The sequence below is a fragment of the Fukomys damarensis genome, unplaced genomic scaffold (genome assembly GCF_012274545.1).
Source record: "Fukomys damarensis isolate Sample0158 unplaced genomic scaffold, DMR_v1.0_HiC HiC_scaffold_23, whole genome shotgun sequence".
Taxonomy (NCBI): Eukaryota; Metazoa; Chordata; class Mammalia; order Rodentia; family Bathyergidae; genus Fukomys; species Fukomys damarensis.
Window position 1 is genome coordinate 40,744,740 of NW_022900935.1, and position 21,051 is coordinate 40,765,790.

The 21,051-nt window shown below is 38.5% G+C and overlaps 1 protein-coding gene across 1 annotated transcript in view; it reads left to right on the plus strand.

Annotated features, from left to right (window-relative positions):
* The window catches only part of Rere (arginine-glutamic acid dipeptide repeats), a 268,548-nt gene that overhangs the window by 45,651 nt on the left and 201,846 nt on the right, over positions 1-21,051 (plus strand). The window lies entirely within an intron of this gene.

Below are 21,051 nucleotides of genomic sequence, written 5' to 3' on the forward strand. Positions count from 1 at the left end.
GTGACCACCCATAAATTAGGCTGTGATGACTGTGCGGAATAGAGTACAGAGACGGTGGAGACAAACCTCAAGATTCTTGGAAACAGGAAATATTATGTTGGAACAGTATTGGCCAGAAGCTAGATAGGTCTTTTTTTTTGGTACTGGCGATGGAACTCGGGAATTTGTGCTTGTGAGGCAGGCTGTGGTGCCACTGAGCTACATCCCTGGCCCCACATAGGTCTTTTTAATAGCCTTCTGGTCAAGGGTCATCTGTCCTATTAGTTTCCTTTCCCAGACTATTGAACTTGAGCATCACTAATCATTGATAATAGAGGAAGGCAACTAACCCGTGAGGTTCACCAGAAAATGTACTTTGGCCATGCATTGTATTCAAGCTTATATCTTTACTCAAAGACACAGACCCAGCTTTTTCATGAAATAGTCGGATGCAGATGATTCAGAACCTGTCCAACCCCAGCAAAGTCTTTTTTTCATTGGAAATGTTTTGTGTTTTAAGATGGCTTTCCTACAAAAGTCAGGAAAAGTAGTGAAGGTCCCTTTTTTTGCCTGACTTACTCTGAAGAGGAGTGACAGTAATTTCATAGGAGATATAATTAACAGATTAAAGACACGGCTTTGGTGTTTTTCCAAGAAATGGTTAAAGGACTTCATTGTGTTTTGTCACTAACCAGATACAGTTATTTCATTGAAGAATACTCTGAGGCTGGGATGTATTTAATGGTGCCGCCGCCTGCCTCGCAAGTTCAAGATCCTGAGTTTGATCCCCAATACAAAAAAAAAAAAAAAAAAAAAAAAAAAAAAAAAAAAAAAAAAAAAAAAAAAAAAAGACAGCAGAAAATAAGTTAAAAAAAAAGAATACTTTGTTGTGAACTTTACATAAAGTTTTAGATTTGTGTGTGTGGTGTGTGAAAAAAAAGACAGCAGAAAATAAGTTAAAAAAAAAGAATACTTTGTTGTGAACTTTACATAAAGTTTTAGATTTGTGTGTGTGTGTGTGTGTATGTATTTTGATTTCCCAAAGATGATCAGTGTTAGAATATACACAGCCTGCATTCACAACTATAATTTCTTGGTTGAATATTAACTAAGAATATACATATATGATTTAAACTGTCAAAGTTGGAGTTTTAGAGAAGCTAGAACTGTAGTATAGACAGGTGGCCTCATGCCGGTTGCCATGCTGTTTGTGTTTGTCTCTGATTCAGTTACTGAACAGGAAGTCTCAGACACTGAAGACTCTGTACACTTACCACACATTGCTGATTTGATGGACTGTTTGCTTCTGAATCATGAGAAAGGAACAGAATGTGTTTCAACTCATTTAGCTTTTGAGTATATACCTTAAAAATAAGAAGAGATCTATTTGTTATTTTCTCTTGATACTTAACCTTTTAATTTGGTAATGTGCTCATAAGGATCATTGTCCAAAGGCCCGCTGCCATGTGCAGTCCTGCGTAGAAGCCTCTCCCAGCCTCTGTAAAATGGGATGTCCTTGTGCTGGTGGGGACACTGCACTAACATGTTAGTATACTTGTGGGAAATGCTGCTCCACTGTCCCCCAGGAGAGACGATAGTGACTGTGAGAAGCATTGCAGTTAAGGAACCTCTTACACATTAAAACACCTGCTGTTTTCCCTGTTTGTAGAACTGTGGCACCCTGTTTCTACTGAAAGTCTTTTGGAAAACAACCTAGTTTTGGGAAAAATCTGTGTGGGAAATATTACAGTTTCATCCTGCATCTTTTATGGAATGACAGGAAGTCAGGTCCTCCTTCCTTGTTCAAGAAGTCTTCTCTTCTTGATCTTCCAAAGACTGTGTGGAGGGAGATTGCTAAGGAATCATGTACAAAACTGTTATTACTAAACTGCTTTTGGGGGCACTTTGTACCCTTGGTATCTACAGGGATTGATTCTAGTGCCCTCCTCAGTTACCAGAATCTGCAGATGTTCCATGCAGTCCCCTATGTAAAATGGTGTACTACTTGCACATAACCAGTGCACATCCTCCCATATACAGTACTTTCAGTCATCTCTAGATGATCTATAATACCTAATACAGTGTAAATGCTGTGCAAATAGTTGTTTTTCTGTATTATTTAGGGAATAATGGCAAGGAAAAACGTTTGTACATGTTAAGTGTGGATGCAGTTTTTTTCCCCTTCAAATAGTTCCTGTCTGTGGTTGGTTGACTCCATGAATATGGAATCAGCTGATATAAGAGTCTGACTGTATTTATGGAGGCATGTCTTATTTCAGTAAATATGAAGATTTTTGAGATGTGAAAAAGATGGGCTTTGTGTGGAAGTTCAGTATGTTAGAAAAGCTCTGGATGGTTTAAAGGTTAACTGTAGCAACCAGAGTATAACCACTTCATATGAAGTTTCCCTTGTGCTTGGGTAGGGACAGTGCTGTACCCTACCTAGTCCAGTACATATTTGATTCTTTGGTCAAGAGATTGTTTTTAGCTTATTCAGTGGTTTCTTTTGGGTGTTTAAAGTAGTAGTAGGAGGAGGACAGTACTACTGTGCTACAGAGAAGGTGGGGATGGAGACACACCGACCCTGGGTTGAAAGAGCAGGGGACAAAAACACATCCTCCCCGGTCATGCCTCCAGTGACCCACCTCCTCATGCAGGCCCACCTCCTACAGCATGTTCAGCTCTGAGCTCACCAGTGGGTTAATCCGTGGATGAGTTTAGTACCCTCAAGAGCTAGTCAGTTTTCCAAAGGCCCCCACCTCTGAACACGTGAACCTGGGGGCACATTTTGTGTCTACACATAGGAGAGTCTCAGATGGGAGTTATTTTCCTTCCTAGTCTTTTTTTTCTTGGTATAAATTACTACAGTAACACCCTCTGTTGGTGATGACAACACTGCCGTCGCCAATATGCAGAGATTCTTTGTGCTCAGTTGTTTCTCCAGTGTTTAGGACCTTAGAGAATGACAAAAGTGGAATTGCCAAGGTATTGCTAGGTTTTCAGTTGAAGATATTTTAATCTCATTTTTTTAGGATATAAAAAAACACTTAAAAATTATTTTGCTAAAAATTCATATTATTGGGCCAGGGATTTAGTTCAGTGGTTCTGGCACCTGCCTCGCAAGCACATGGACCCAAGTTCTATCCCTGGTACCAAAACAAAAACAAAAAACTGTTTTACTTTTTTGAATTGGATTTAATATTCAAATAAGTATGAATTTAGCTCTTTTGGAAAATGTCAATAAGAATGAGCCCAGCACTGAGCCTTTGAGGGTAAAAATAGGCTTTTATATAACTGTACTTTTCCATAGGGCAGGTTGTTTGCTTTGAGAAGCATGAGACTTTATTGAGAAATTAGGTATTTCAAATCTCTAAGATTTTAGTTTGTGCATTGTCACTGCTGGTGATGTTTTTGCCTTTGCTCCTCATCTCCGGAGTTATCTATATTGCAGCATAATGAATGTTGTCCCTTGCACCGTCTCGTGGCCTCTGCAGTTCTTGTCGTTTCAGCATGATAGCATCACCCCTCCTACCTAATTCCTATCCTTTCTCTGTCCACTCCAGTGGCACTGTCTTTCCTCTCCCATGCTAGGCAGATTTCCTTAACAGATTCTGTCATGGCATTATGTCCCTTTGCTTCCAGCACTTAAAGCAACAATTATTTTTTATTTATTCCAATTGTTAGATTAAATCTGCTTCCTGCCTCCCAAAGGCAGCAACTGTTTTTGTTTGTCATGCAATTTGAAGTGTCTATGACAATAGTATATGTCCACGTGTATTAATTACATAATATTTGTGAAATGTCAACATTTAAAAAAATTTTTATTTACTCTGATAATTGATGTTAAAGTTATAATAGTTCTCTTGAATTTCACCTTGGAGCATTTATTTCCCAATGAATGATTTAACAGACTCACTTGAGGCTCTATTGTGTATCACCCCTGTGTCTAATCTAACTTCTTTGTTGTCTGTCAGCTGTAACTCTACCTTTGAGATGACAGTCACGGTAACAAATTGATTTATTACACAGCTGTATGCAGCCAAATTTCCCTCACAGGCTTCTTTAGCATGAGGCATTGATTTCTAGAGTTTGCTATAGTTGGCATATTAATTTCTTTCTACTATTTTCAGTTAGGTACTAAGGAGTTTAATTCCTTTATTCCTGATCCAGATAGAACTGGTCCAAAAATTAAATTCCTGTTGGGAGATATTTTAAAATTTGACGTTGGAATGTTGTTTCTGTTTGGAGAAGGAAAAATGTTTTTAAGAAGATCCTATTAAGCTGGTTCTTCCTTTCTTGTATTCTGTCATTAACTAATGATTTTGTTTGACTCATCCAAGAATAACACTTAAATTAATTCTTATCAGTTAAATTAAAAATCAAGATGTTCAAGTTGGTATTACCTGTATTCCTTTTACAAAGTGCAAAATGAAATTTTCACGAAGGTGAATTTTATATATAAAAGGCAAAGAATTTGAGATTGTGGTTTGTGAAATCTTAGATGGTGTAAAACATTTCCCCCTTTTATTTGCAGAATTTCTCTGATATTTTTAGGAATTGGGACTTGAAGTAAAAAATGACCTGGAAGGTGGAATTAATTATACATTTAACAATGAAATGTTAATTCCTTTTGATACAAATTGAATTTAAGATGGGGGGAAAAATCCAAATTAAGCAAAATGAAACCTGGGAATGTATAGTTAGAAAAATTACTTAAATTGCAAAGTAGACTTACCAAACCATGTTGAGTGGATAAGAATAAAGTACAATGTTGTCAGACAGTTTTTATTTATCATTTTAAAACAGGCACAACTAAATCTTTGGTGGTTGAAGTCAGAGAGTCCAGATTTAGGGGCACCTGTGTCTGGAATGCAGTGTCAAGGGCACCACCAAGAATGTGCTAGTGCTGCATGTGTTGGCACACCCCTGTGACCCCCGCACTCTGGGAGGCTGAGGCAGGAAGATTGCAAGCTCCAGCTCAGCCTGGCCATTTAACTACTTAACAAGAACCTGTCTGCCTGCCTCCTGCCCTGCTAGATAAAAGGATTCTGCTTACATTTACATAGGTTTATTCACCTTGTGAGAATTTATCATGTGTGTTATACTTCACTGAAAGGTTTGCTTAAAAAGAAAAGTTAAACATGAAACTATTTTCTGAATGGATAATTTCCCTGTGATTTAAGTTCTTACTTAAAGAGAGAAAGGGAGTAATTGGTCTTTACTGAAGAGTCAGAGCTCTACTGGATACAAAATCAGCAGCACAAAAGTGAATAGTGTTTCTGTAATGAATAGTGTTCCAGTAATGAACTCATGTAGAAACTAGAAAGAAGAATCAGGAAAACAAATCCATTCACAATGATTTATAATACCTTCAAAAAATTAAATACCTAGTAATCCACGTAACCAAGGAGTTGAAATACCTCTATAATGAAAGTTACAGACCTCTGAAGAAGAGGGGTGAGAACACATTAGAAAATGTAAAGCCATCTCTTGTTCCTGGATTCCTAGAATTATTACTGTTAGTATGGTCATATTACCAAAAGTGATCTATAGATTTAATGTAGTCTTTGTTAAAAATACCAACATTCTTCACAGAGCTAGAAAAAAATAGCTCTAAACTTCAAGTGGAACCAGAAGAAGCCCAGAGCAATTAAAGCAATCCTGAGCAGAAAGGGCAAGGCAGGAGGCATCACATAGGCTTTCAAGTTATACTGTAAAAATAGCACAACACTGACACAAAAGTAGACCTGTAGACAGTAGACTAGAACCAAAAGAGGACACATCAACAGTCCCTTGTGTCTATAGCCATCTGATTTTTGACATAGAGGCCAAAAACATGTTGGAGAAAAGATAGCTTCTTTAACAAATGACACTGGGAAAACTGGCTGTCCATGGGCAGAAGAGCGAAACTAGATGCATATCTCTCACCCTGTACCCAAGTCAAATCAGAACAGACCAAAGCCTTAGATATAAAAACAGAAACTTTGAAATGCTGGGAGATAAACTAGGGGAAGCACTTGTGTCAAAGACACAGGCCAGGACTTCCCTGAACAGAACTCCAGTAGCACAAGAAATAATTGATAATCCTGAGTCAGTGAGTGGGATTACATCAAATTAAATAACCTCTGAAAAGCAAAAAACCCCAGCAGATTGAAAAGCCAGCCTACAGAATGGAAAAGAATTTTTGCCAGCCACTCTTCTGATAGAGGACTAAATAACTAGAATATACAAAGAATTAGAAAAATCCTTGAACAACAAATAACCCAATTAAAAAATGGACAAATGAACTAGATTATCAGAAGAAGTATAGAGCTTTCAAAAGTTCTTAAGAGCCAAACATAAGTGTTGCAAAATGAATAAATAATTTAAACTAGGCCATCAACCCTAAGAGAGTTGCAAACTTCTAGGAAGAGTCAAAGAATTAGATAATATTAAATTAGAGGTCATCACCTTTTGGAATTGAGGTGGAGACTTAATAACTGTAAATATTTTTCCTTTACTAGGTTATACCTAGGAAGACTAAAAATCAAGTAACCTCAATTAACTGGGGTGGTAATTAAGTTGCTTGAGTTAATAACTATCTTTTATGCCTGTGAAACTTTAGGAAAGTATAAAAAGTTTTAACAATCAAAAATATCATGGGGCCAGGGATCTAGCTCAGTGGTTCTGCCACCTGCTTTGCAAGTTCAAGGTCCCGAGTTTGATCCCCGGTACCACACACACACACACACACACCCACACACACACACCTCACACGCACAAAGTATCGTAACATTTTTGGGGATAAAAAGAAATCAGGGTATAGACAGGTAATATCCTGGGAGGCTGAGGCTAGAGGACCACATCGAGCCCTGGGCAATTTAGCAACTTAGTAAGACCTTGTCTTAAATTAAAAAAAGGCTTCATTTCAATTTTCAGTGCTTCAGGCTGACCTCGAACTCACAGTGATCTTCCTGCCTCAGTCTCCTAAGTGCTAGGATTATAGGAGTATGCCTTCACACCGGCTTTATAATTCCAATTTAAAATAATAACATTTAAGGGCCAGGGATTTAGCTCAGTGGTTTAGGGATCTGCCTAACAAGCGCAAGGGCTGGAGTTCAATCCTTGGTTCCAAAAAACATAAAATAATAACATTTAAGAAGATTTTAATATATTCTGGCCCTTGCTAGACTGTGTGTATACTCATGTAACCCCCTTTTTAGTCCTTGAGATGAAGTCTTTTTACCCTCATTTATTCACAAAGGACTGTGCAGGTAACTGTAAGAGCAGTGGTAGCCTGTATGATGCTGTACTGCCTCCATGTGTGTGCCTGATTCAGATTTTGGGTCAAGGCTAAGCCGAAGAAAGTGTCCATAGCACTAAAATATTGGAGAAGAATTTTTTTTAAGGTTCACTTCATTTATAGGTCTGCTTTACCTACATATAAGGAGAGTTAAGTTCTTGGGAAGATCTGTATTAATAAATGTCTTAGAAATAGAAAACAGAAAGATTCATACAAGTAAAAACAGAACTGCCATGTAATCCACTAATCCCAATATTAGATATACATCCAAAAGAAATGAAGCCACTATTTCAGAGATACCTGGTGTTTTGGCTTGTATCTAGATGTACCCCCAAAGCCTCATGCAATCTTTTTTGAAGGTAGTTACATCTGGAGAGTGTGATGATGGGATTAAGATTGTGTGATTGCTGAACCACAGATGGGATATAAGAGGCGGAAAGATACGTTAGAGTCTCTTGTTGCTTTTGCTGCTTCTCCCACCATGAACTGTTATTCCTGTGCCACCCTGCCCTGGAGCCCACTGATTATGGACTGAAACCTCAACAAACTGTCAGCCAAATAAGCCCCCATTTCATTAACTTTAGGTGTCAGGTGTTTTGTCATAACAATGAGAGAAAAATAACTAACACACCTGCACTCTTGGTGTATTCCATATTACTCACAATGGCCAAGCTACAGAATCAACTGTCAGGGTTGTTGGCCTAGTTTACATTATTTATTTATTTAGTAACACTCATGTTTGGCTCTAAGACCTGTTGAAAATGATGGGATCCTAAGATACATGTTTTTTCCTTTCCTGAGATACAATTTTTGAACCTGTTGGGAGAGCCTGCATCCTTTCATTTTCTCAGGCCTACGTAATCCTCCCAGATCAGACAAGATTGGGTGCGATCAGGGTGGTATGGCTGTAGATAGGCCTGTGTAATCCTTGTGGGTATTTGGAATGATCTTCAGTGGGCTGCTTGCCCTTCCATGGTATTTTCTCACTAGTGATGGCATCTCATGAAGCTCTTCTGTAAGATGGCAGATTGCCTAGGTTAGACACACACACACACACACACACACACACACACACACCCCACCATTGGTCAGTCCTCTTCAAAGCCTAGAATTTCTAAGGTAGATGTAGTTTTGTTTGGAAGAGTTCTTAGATTGACAGTATTTTTGTGTGTGGGTTATGCAGGTATGGGAGTATTTGCCATCGCTAGACTAGATCCATAAGATGAGCTGAATTTTTGGCTGTCCCAGTAGTGTATGTGACAAGGAACTTGGAGATATGACGTTGGAGGGACCTGTATTATCTTCCTAGAATTTCTAAGGTAGATGTAGTTTTGTTTGGAAGAGTTCTTAGATTGACAGTATTTTTGTGTGTGGGTTATGCAGGTATGGGAGTATTTGCCATCGCTAGACTAGATCCATAAGATGAGCTGAATTTTTGGCTGTCCCAGTAGTGTATGTGACAAGGAACTTGGAGATATGACGTTGGAGGGACCTGTATTATCTTTGCGATGGTGTTAACTAAAAAGTTTTTGGATGTGCCAGGCTAATATGCTTGGTAGTAAAGTGTAGAAGTCTTGAGCATTCTATAAGCAGGTGGTCTCTTTGGTACACATCTTTTACATCATAGTTTTCTGTGGGGTAAATTTTACATTATTATTGAGCTGCTTTTTTTTACTGTTTGCAGAGTGGCAAACTCTTCTGTCTAGGACCAGATACTCTGGTGCAGCTTCTCAACTCTGCTCTCCTGGGAGGAAAGCAGCAGTAGATGCTGTATAATGAGTGGGCAGGCCTCTGTGCCAGTAATGCTTTGTATAACCCAAGATAGGGATTGGGCATACTTTTCACGTGTCAAGAAATTGTCATCTTTTCTTTTTCTTTTTTTTAATCATGAAAGAAATATAAAGCCCATTCTTCTTTTTTTGGAACTGGGGATCAAACTCAGGACCTTGTGCTTGCGAGGCAGGCAGTAGCACCATTGAGCTAAATCCCCAGCCCCTCAAAGCCTATTCTTGATCTGGGGCCTTGTAAGAACAGAAAGCCCAGGTTTCAGGAGGCCTGTAGGTTATAGTTTGCTCACTTCTGCTCTCCGGATTTCTGGCCTTAGCTTCTAGTTCACCCTTTTCTTATAATTGTTAAAATTCTTCCATTGATGGGCGGGCTAGGTAGGCGCATACTCAGTGGTAGGAACACTTGCTTGCATGCACCAGGCCTGGGTTTAGGTCCCAGGTACTCCCCCTTTTAATTGTCTAGTATTTTATGCTACATTAAAAATACATAACTTGATTGATTTTTAAAAATACGAATTTTATGTTTTTGTAGTGATGAACCTCCTTAGATACTGTTACAATAACCATGGCACAGAATGATGTTTTCTAATTATAACAGTTATTGGGATTTACTACCTGGTTAACTCAGTGTAAATACCTACAAGGAGTTTGCTGGTGAAGATATTGGTATCCCAAATGACACCACTGTGAAACCCTATGTGTTTATTTGTTTTCTTTTGGAAAGAATGTGCATATTCTCTGCATAGAAGCTGAATGAGGAAGGAGAGTGAATTAGCTGAGTTGCTCCCACCATCATAAACGGGCACAAATCCTGAGGGTCTTCAGCATGTTATGACCTGATAACTGCACTCTGGATTCTGGCATTTTGGGGCTAGTTGGAAAGTCAGCTGACAACCTTTGCAAGACCCTCTCTGTTCAGCCTGGAACCTGGAGGTGTTTGATTAGTACGCTAGCATGACAAGGGGCCACAGAGGGAGGGAGGTTCTTTTGTTCGAATCTCAAAGCTGGATGCTAAAATCAGTCTAGTGGACTGTGACAAATAAGAGTCCTAATCACAGTGGAACGAGATTTATGTTTACCTAGAGTCTAATTGGACTGAGATTTCCTGCAGTTATGTTAAAATCCTCTGCCCTTTTGCTTAGTGAGCAAGCATTTGAACTCCTAAGCTCTTGAGGTTTAGCTTTTGCTGGCTCAATTACTTGTTAAATGTTCCCTTTTTATAATTATACGTTGATGCGTTGCTTTGTAGTAGCTGAGGAAAACTGCTGAAAGAGTTGTTTAATCTGTTGTATGTTACCAGTTTTGTAAAAAGCTCTTTTTAAAAAGAAACAATTTTGACTTGAAATGGCATAGTGGTATTGGAGCTGGATAACATAATTTAAATTGAAATGCAGGAATTTGGCTCTGCTCTCAACAGAGGCTGGCTTGTATTTGACATTGACCCATGTGTTTGTCACCCTTCCAGATACTGCCTTCTATTTATTCTTACAGTTCCACCAGCTGACAAAACCAGACTTTCCAGAATTAAAAATATTTTGTGTGGGTTTAAGACTGGAGCTGTGTATGATGATACACTCTTAATCCAGTGCATGTGGATAAAAGTCATTTGTGTTTCTTTCTAACAATATTTAAATACTTCACAGTAGATGCTTGTATACATGAGGTTTGCTTTGATGGCTTGCATACTGTAAATATCAGAAAAAGTAAAGATAGATGCTCCTTTATTTCTAATACTTTGTGTTTGTTAAATTTTGTAATACATGTTTTCAGTAGAGTATGTGGGGGAAAGTAAATTAGTTATTTGGTTCTTCTTAGTGAATGTTTAAATGCCTGGAAATACCAAGTCTGTTAAATTTATATATTAAGTATGTCTATTAAATATGCAGCTGCTTTAAATCTTTTTCATTTGCTCCCCTTTAAAAATGTGCTGAAGCTAATTAGACAGCAGTATAGGTTACATTATGAATGTTACTCTAAAGTGTTCATTTAAATCCTAAATCTATTTTTTCAGTCAAATGTCTAAATTTCCCCATTCATTTACCTTTGCGAGGAATGTATTTTTCGTGATGTCCAGTGTGATGTTAGTGTACTGTGTAAAATGTGTAAACTCAGCTGTGAGAGTCTTAAGATACAGTTGTTTTATAGCCCCTTGGAGATTGCAGGCATTGTTCTGGCTGCCTTTGTGTGCAGGGCAGATGTTGGTGCATGACAGATGGAGTGTTTGTCTGTTACTGATAGACTAATCAATAGAGATTGATATAGTTAAAAGATAAGGGAGGGATTTGATTATGGCTACTAGGGTGAAATGTAGTGTGTTTATAATACAGATTTTAAACACTTCAGTATGTTGCTTTTCATTCTCAGTTTTCACATTAGCATTTTAATTTGTGGTTTATTAGTAGAGCTGTGCACAACTGTTGGATCTTAAGCAGGCTGTCATCGTTATTAGATGGCCTTTAGTTTTTAAACTTTACTTGACCTGGCATCCTGTTGTGCTGTTATTATATAACGTAGGCATTGTATAATTTCCAAATTGATTGCAGGGTATGTTGGTAATGCTATATATAATTGTAATTTTTCCTTTTCAGTATGGGAAAAGAAAAGATCTTAGCACCACAGTATGTTTTATTTTTATATCATCCAGAAAGTATACCTGAAAATAGTGGCTTACCACTGTTGCATAATGCAAAAATACATTTAAGATTTTGAGAATTATTCTAGCAGCACTCAGATTTGTTATGCTTTTTCCTTAGAAGGCATACCTTGCTTTTCAAGCTAAACAAGGGAGACCTTATTTGCTGTTTGTTCTTCCTGTTTGCTGGGAGACATTTTGAAGGGGGAACAATTCTGGTCTCTCTTTCAGGGTTATAAACTGTAATGATTTTGAGATTTGTTAAGAACTATCCAAAAAAATAGCTATTTGGTGACATGGAGTGAATCTTTATAAAAATTGCTCTTGGCGTTGAGGTCAGGATTGGTGTAGGTTTGCTGTGTGTGCTGCCATCATCAGCTGTCGGTGTTTGCCTTCTGTTTGTTCCCACTGTTAGGATCTGAGTGCTGAGGAGTCTGACACATGGGTGTGTGGATTTCCAGCTCTGCCAGATGCTGAATGGCAGACCAGTGCCCCTCTTTCTTTTCCCCTTCTGGGGGGATCTGATTTCGGTACCTGAGCGGGATATGTGGCTGCTCCTAGATTTCTGCAACATCTTCTGTAATCATTAGAAGTGGTCTGTTTTTTATGTTCCCTCCCTTGAGTTCATCTGTTGCTTTTTCTTTTGCCCTGTAGGTACACTTATAATGTTTGGCTATGCACTTTTTAAAAAAATATCCTTCTGTAATTTCCCTTTTTGGTGAACAAATGATACATTTTCAAGAATGAAAATTGAAAAATTCAGATAAGCAAAAGTTAAAAATTAAAATGACTAAAAACTGTTAACATTTGTTGGATGTTTGGGCTGGAAATTTAGTTCAGTGGCACGGTGCGTGACTCTCAAGCACAAGGTTCTGAGTTGATCCCTGATATTGGGAAAAAAAAAATTTTTTTGTTGGATGGTTGCTTTCCTTAGTAAATGAGTGGAATTATGATATATGCAGCTTTATGATAAGCTTGTTAATGTATCATGAACTTACTGACATGTCAGTAATTATAAATCTGAACCATTGTTGTTGCTTTGTATGCCATTAATGCTGGGCTCCATAACCTGGGCTATGTGGCTAGCCAAGGAGAATGTAAGTAGAATTCATAGATTGTGGATTTGGGTGGGGAAAAATACATCTTTATTTTCATTAATTTATCACATTTCAAATAACATTTAGCATTCCATTCAATTATGAAGGCAGGCAATAAACCATAGTGCTTGTGGCAGTATCTGTGATACCAGCATAAATCATAGATGTACTCATGTCACATGACATGGAGAAAGACCTGAAAATAATGTTAACTACTTTGGGTTAGGGTTTGTTAAGGGAATAACCTCTAATAGATCTTGTTATTTAACGAATCAATTAATGAGTATGTATATTATTATGATGCAAAATTTTTTTCATCTGGTGAGTGAGATATATATTTAAAGAAATGGGATCTTAACTGGGCATAATGGTGCATTGTCTGTAATCCCAGTACTCTGGAGGCTGAGGCAGGAAGATCACAAGTTCAAATGATTTAGAACCTATCTCAAAATAAAAACTAAAGGAAAGATCTGGGTGTGTGTAGCTCAATGTTAATGCACTTTGTGCAGTTGTCATTACTGGGAGGTGGGATGACAAGGAGGGAATCTCGGAGCTGTGTTGCTTTGTCTGCCCCTTAACTTCTGGGCTCAGGTGATCCTTCTGCCTCAGGCCTCTCGGTAGCTGGGTGGTACTATAGTCTGCTTTAACTTTCATAAGTGATACAACATTCCAAAAAACTTGCTTATCAGTAGTCCTTATATTTTCCTGGAAGGAGCAGCCACACATTTTCTCAGGTGCAGAAATCAAATCCGTAGAGAATTGGTAAAAATAAGAGGGACACAGGTGGTGTGAGTCAGCATGCAGCCTCGCCCACAAGCCAATTTCTAGGAGGGGAAGTTGCTGTTCAGTACTATTACTGTGAAACCTTGGGGTGGTGTCTCCCCGGAACTTGTCTTACCTCGAAATCTTCAGTGGGGAAAGTGTGCTTACTGGATCAGGATCCGAGTTTGTTTGTTTGTTTGTTTCTTTCTTTTGTTTTTGTTTTGTTTTTTGAGACAGAGTCTCACTACACTGTGTAGTTGAGATGGAGCTGGAACTCACTACACTAAGTAGCCCAGGTTGGTATTAAACTCACAGGGATCCTCCTGCCTCAGTGTCCTGAGGGCTGGGATTACCATGCCCGGCTCAGAGGTTGTTTCTTAATGCTAGTAAAGACAGTAGTTTATGCCATCTAATGAAGCTGTTTCCATCATTTTTAAGTGAAGAGTTCTTCATTCTATCTTTTAAAGGTCTAGGGTCTTCTGTTCCCAGCCTTTTCTGTTTAAAAAATCAGATGTTTCCCTCAAAATTAGTGGTCTGGATGCTATCCATGGAGATAATTAAAACAATTTTTTCCCCATGTAAGAACATGTATAGGGCTGAGGATGCAGGTCACTGTTAGCGCACTGGCATCATGTGTGTGTGTGTGTGTGTGTGTGTGTGAGAGAGAGAGAGAGAGAGAGAGAGAGAGAGAAAGAGAGAAAGAGAGAGAAAGGCCCTGGGTTCCATCCCAGCAGCGTGTACGCCGGGGGTGGTGGTGGTGGTGGTGGTGTGGGGGCAGAGGCTGAGGAGAATATGAATACAAAAGAATTTGAGTACAACACGCGGGAATGCTGAATTGTGATGCAAGTGGTATGGATTTCTGGCCTTGTTCTTTAGCTGCAGTTAGAGCTTTTTTTGTTCCAATGTGTGTGACTTTTATTCTTGTCATTCCAGGTTTCATCCTGTGTTTCCATCCCAGTACATACTTTTAGTTTCAGGGTACCAGGAGAAGGGTTTCTTCCTCTTTGCAAGAATTTGTTTCCAGGGCTGGGGATTTAGCTCAGTGGTTCCCCACCTGCCTTGCAAGTGAAAGGTCCCAAGTTCAATCCCCGGTACCCCCCCAAAGGAATTTGTTTCCAAAAGTTAAAATAGTGTGGATCTTTTGTATCCCTTGAGCAGAACTGTTACTGTCATTCTGAAGAGGTCATGTGCCCACCTAAGCACCCAAACACTGTTACTAGGGAAGAAGAGAAGGTGTATCTGGCTCCCCAAGAATGAAGTACAATTAAAATTATTAAAACCATAGTTATTTTTTTCCTGTCTAGCTCTTAATTAGCAGTATTTGTATTTACTTCATCATTTTGAGGCCTTCATGGCATGTTGATAGCACCCAGTAAGTCTGTGTATGGATGTTTTATGAGTTCATGATTCTGTTTCTTACGAGAATATTTTTATATTCAGTTTTCTTTTTAATGTAGTCTTAGTAAGACTTGCCCATTACCAGGCTGTTACCACTTTGTTTAAAATGGAGAAGTCTTAGTTTTTTCCCCAAAAGTTCTGATTGATTTTGTCTCAGCAGATGTTCAGAACATGGTTTTTCCAAGGTACAAATTACAAAAGGAGCAAAGCCCTCATTACGTGCACTATTGGCCCAGAGCAGCTGCACTCATTTGTTGAAGTATGCTGAGTACAGTTTCATGCAGAGAACACCCAGAACCTCCAATGGCTCAAACAATACAGTAAATAAAATCTTTAATTTCTCTGTAGGAATCAAGACACATTTAGATAGATATTTCCAATGCTATTATTTTACTTAGATCTGTGCTAATTTTGATGATAAAAGTGACGGATGGATGGCAGATTATCAGACAAAATAGCCCTGTTTGATACTTTTTAGCCTGAGAATATTTTATATGTTAAAAAGCAAAATTAGTACATGTAGAACCCAAGGAGATAGATAATTGAGAATCATTGGGTAGGTGAAATTAATGTTTTCAAATACCTGTTGAATTTTTGTGAAATGGTGTTTGTAATTCACAGTGGGTGGAGGTAATGAAAATCTGAAGGCTTCATATTTGTGCAATAATGTGAAAGTGCTTAGATGTGTTTTATTCTTAGAATACCTGTAGTCTTTAACTTCAGACCTACCTGATCAAACAACATTACGTATAGGAGCAAAAACCCAGATAAAAACAACTGATACAAGGGAGAGGAAAAGGTATGGGTAGGATTAGAGAGTTGGGAAACTGATTTCTTTTGCTCTCAAAAGTTCATATAAATCAAAACAAATGATTAAATTTGAAGCCTTCTGAAACAGTAATAGAATTCGAGCAAGCTAATAGAATTTATAATGGGGTTGTTACATGTCAGCTATGGTGTTAGCATTTTTATCAGTCAGTGAATAAAACAAGAAAACAATCTTCTTGGGCCGGGGATTTAGCTCAGTGGCTCCGCCACCTGCCTTGCAAGCACAAGGACCCAAGTTTGATCCCCGGTATCAAACAAAAACCCACAATCTTTTGTGTGTGTAACATTGCAGGTGTTCTGTGGAAGTATTTGTGAGACAGGGTACAAAAATAAAATCCTTGCTGTTGAGCCTCAAACAAAGCTGTATGTTAGTAATAGGCAGTGAGTGAGTAGAGGCCAGCTGAATAGTTGGTGTCATTGGGGAAGCCACAAAGGGCCATGGAAACTCTGACCTGGGTGCTGGGTTGGCTAGGATTGCATAGGGCAAGGTAGGGGGAGGACACCTCTGTAGTGGACTCAGCATGAGGAAGGCCTGAACGGTAGGGGAGGGTGTGTCCGCTCACGAGGAGGACCAAAGCCAGCCAAGGAAAGGTAGGAAAAGGGCATCTGTGTTTTTCCTTTACTTTTGTCCCCCCGCCCCACCAAGCCTGCTAGTCTATGACCCTGTGGTTATAGATTTGGGGCAGCAAGTCCTGGGTACTTGCCTAATATTTGGATGTTGATTTGATTTGGAGGGGTGGGTATCAGGAATTGAACTCAGGACCTTGTGCTTGTGAGGCAGGCAGCAGCACCACTGAGCTAAATCCCCGGCCCTTGATTTTTTTTTAAATGTGCTGCTTCTTTATATGCTTTTTTTCCCTTTCAGCATCCCATGCACAGCTGTGTTGGTGCATAGATGAAAATGTAATCACTGAAGAAGAAATGTCACTCATGGATTGTTGTGTTATCGAGTAAAGCTCAAGTAAATTTCTGTTCAGCAGAATATTAATCTCAGAAGCAGTTAGTTCATGCCATGTGGTTTGTACCTCTAATTCCATATGGTAGATTTAGTTTAATTTTAATAAATTTCTCTTAATGTTGATGTTGTGACTGAAATGTATATGGAAATTATTCAATCATAGGAACAAAGCTAGTAAACTTTAATCTTCCATTTTGATAACTTAACAAAATACTGACAACTAAGCTTCTGTTTCCTCACACTTTGGTTATAGTTAAGTCTTGAGTCTGGGTAGAAAGTTGGAGGTAAATATTTGAATGGGCAGGAATATTAACTGGGTATATACTAGTCTTAATAAATACACTAGGCATCCAATAATGAAAGCATCCAAGACATAGATGCCTGTGAAGTACAGAAGAGTAATTGGTGTGGGAAATTCTCTAGCTTGATGCTTGAATTGTGGGACAGTTGCTTGTACAAAATTGAGAACTGCAGCCTACAATTAACTGTCATTAATTTTGTTGAATAGAAATATGTTCCATTTACTGTACAATCAGGAGCCAGGCTTGAATGAGTTTAAATAGATGAAATCTAAATTAGACTGACAGTCCATTAAACAGTAGCAGAAAACCCATAAAGAAAATGGATTCACTGTGATACCAGTTTATAATAAAATCACTTGCCAAATAAGAATTATAGCCCAGGCATTGTGAATCCTCCTGTGTATTTCCAGTGAGCACTGCAAATTGGGTTTGAAGCATTTATTGCGAAGCCCAAGCTCCCAGTGCGTTATTTTCTGAAAAGGAGCAAGCAGTGTTGCTTGAAATCTGCCCTGCAGGATGTGACACCAGAAGATCAGATGAGCAATTTGTTTGTTGTCAGCCATAGAAGCAAAGAAGAATTTCACACCAGCCTACCTGTCACTGATGAGTTTTTTCTTTGAATACTGGACATAGTGTGCTGTGTACATCATTTCAGCGATGTCCACTTCTAATCTTTTTCTTTAGTATTCACCCTCTATTTAATGGAGATTTTTTTAATTTTTAGATTGAATTAGGGTATAGTTATACCTACACAGTGTTCTCCTGAATGTTTTGAATTGAATCCAGGGCCTCATGAATGCTAGGCAAGTGCTCTACCTCTTAGCTCCAGCCCCATAACCGATTTTTGAAATTCATTTTCCCCATAGATTGCCCAAGTTCTCTCTGTGGCACGTAGATTCCACAGAAACACAAGTTAATGCCGTAAGACACATACAGCACTTAACTGGAGTTTGGATGTTAAACTGGATGGAATCATTTTTAGAATAGGGGAGGCTTTTAAAGGAATATTTTTATAGTAAGGTATGGAGATGAGAGTGCTCAAAATGTTCTCTTAGGAAATGTGGGTGTCAAGTCATGTCTAATATTTAGCATATTACATAAACTAATACAATTTCTGCTACTTACAGAATGGTCTTGCTTTTTCTGGTCTTAGTGGTTTCTCAAGCCAATGTAGCAAGGGATGGATTTAGGAGAGGGTCATGCTGCAGCATTATTCCAGAATATCTTGCATCACTTCTTAACATGGTCATTATCTAGAGTCAGCCTTGAAGATTATGTTGAATTGGAAAACTTGTAGAAAAAGAGAAATTTGAAAGTTTCAACAAAATTGCTTTTAGTTTATTATAATGTGCTTTCCCATCCTTTCTCTCCAAGCCTTTTCTCTTCTGATTCAGCTTTCCTTGTTAGCAGTGAGGGAAAAGATAGATAAATATTTGCTAGAAATATGTGATCTGTGTTAACATGAAAGTCCATTTAAGCTATGTAGCACTAGTTAGGAATCAAAAGACATTTCAATTCAGTACACAAATTTAATTATTATGAAGTTTAAAAAGAAACAAGAGATGTGTTACTTGAGATTTTTCCCCCATTATGTTTATAATCTTTAAGGTGATGTAGTCAATTGTGGTAACAGTTAATACTGAGTCAAAAGACAAAATAAGGGATAGAATTGGGAAGGTTTCAATTACTGAGGTACTATTTTCCCAGTGTTTATTTCCTTTTCCCTTTTAAGCTCTCTATTATTACCAGATACTATCCTCTCTCAGTGGAAGAATCTATCTAGCAGAAATCTAAAATAAGCCTCCCCTAGTTATTCCTTAAAGAAATGTTTACTAGGAAGCAGCATTCTTTGTTGATATCGATGAGTATGGCAGTGTTCTGCTTAGGACCTCATGTCACATGTAGAATACAGTGTACTGTTGTTTGGAGTGGAGGGATGGTGCTGGGTTTGGCTGTTTGCAGAAAGGGAGTGTAGAATGGGAGGATTGTTAGAGGCCGTGCAGTATGTCAGTGCCTCTGGGTGACAGGGTTTCAGTGTTGTTTCCAGTGCTCGTACACACCGACACACACCGACACACACACACCGACACACACACACTGACACACACACACACACACACACACACCCTTTTTCCATTTTGGGAATTGAGGGAGATCTGTATTTACTGGAGAGATATATGTGGACTTTTTAGTCTGCAGTATTAGATTGATTTTCTGCTACCTTTGTGAATGGTTCCCAGCAGCAAGGGTAAATTTCATTCATGTAAGAGAAACAGAAAGGAATGTAGAGCACTTCTGAGGGTCAGTTTCCCGTGTTCACCGCTGGGCCATCCGGCTGGATCTCGGGGAAATCTTTTTGTGAGAAAGGCTTTGTTCATGCGTGCTTTTGACAAGTAGAGTATCCAATTGGAACTTCAGTTAGTGGCATTGCCATGCTTTGCAAAGAGGAAAAAGTATCTCAAAGATTCATAGGTGGAGATGCATAAATGGAGAAGAAATTTCTTTATGGGAAGAGCAGTACCTGAGCATTGCCTGTATATATATATATATATATATATATAAATTGATGGCAGCTTTAATGCTAGGGCACACAGCACTGCCTGCTAAATTAGGGGGTGAAGTAAGTGTACACTCTGCTTGGCGAGGCGGCTGTTAGGGAAGAGGCTGACAGGTTCTTTGTGTTTTGTGATGACAAACTGCCTGCTGTGGCAGGCTGCTGTGATTTTTACCCTTGAGAGGAGCAAGCTCTTGCTCTATTTACATAAACCTGCTGATTTCCTGAGGATTGAAAAAGCAGAGAGGGCTTTCTTTGCCTTGAGAATTTGCCTTCAAGTTTTGGCTGACTTCCTTTCCTTGCTGAGCGGGAGCTCTGTTGTTTGCAGATGGCACAATAGATTCTTGGACACAAAAATATGTTGAGGTTGTGAGAAACAGCCAGCAACATTCCCGTTCAATATTGTTGCCCAAACCATGGATTTTTGTTGCTCCCTGTTCACAAGAATTGGAGGTCACTTAATAATGTGATCCATTTTTATGCAGAGCTATGGTTGGTAGAGAGCAAATCTCAGTGTAAACTCAAGATTGCATTTCCAGACATTGCTAGTGAAGAAAAATTAGTTATCACAAGTTGTTTGGAATAATTGGTATTGATGGTGATAGCCTCCTTCATTTTTCTGGACTTTTTCAGGCATGCTGATTTTAAGATTAAAAATATATATAGTTGCCCTGCAGTAACTGGTTATTCAATCTGGGAAATAAGTGTTTTAATGGGAGTAATTTTGAAAATGTACATTATGCATTTAATAGATTGCATTAACTTTGCTCAGTTCTTTCTAATAAAAGAAAAGGCTCTTTATTTAAACACCGTGAACAACAAAAGGTGTCTGCAGTGGTTGTGTTGGCCGCAGGGATTGTCAGGTCGAGGATCATGGATCCAGCTGACTAAAACCAGTTTTAAAATCAGCCTTAGATAGTCCACACAGTCATAAGTTGCATAAAAATCTTGGCAACTCATTTTGGCTTCAAAAGATTCCTGGGCATACATTCCAAGCAAGATTTTTACATTGCTCTCAACTTAATGTTCTTATCTTTCCCTTTCTAAATAAACCATTTTATTTTTATTTCAACTATAAACATTTGTATAAATTATTTTCTTAAATAGCTGCTTGATTAATGAGATAGGGGAAATACTTCTTATGAATATTTGGCCTTAATTTAAGTTGTTTTGAATAACATTAAGAGTAATAAAATATATTTTTTTGGTATGTGAGACTTGAATTCCAAACTTTTTATTTATTTTTAGAAAGTATTCCTTTTAGCTGGGCATGGTGGCGCTTGCCAGTAATCCCAGCAATAAGGAGGCTGAGGCAGGAGGATCACTGTGAGTTCAAGACTAGCCTGGGCTTCACAGTGAGTTCTGGTCAGTCTCACTACATAGTGAGACCCTGTCTCAAAAAATGCCCCCCAAACAAAGAAAGTGTTCTCTTTTAGTTGAATTACCCTTTCTTTTTTTTTTTTTTTTTTTTT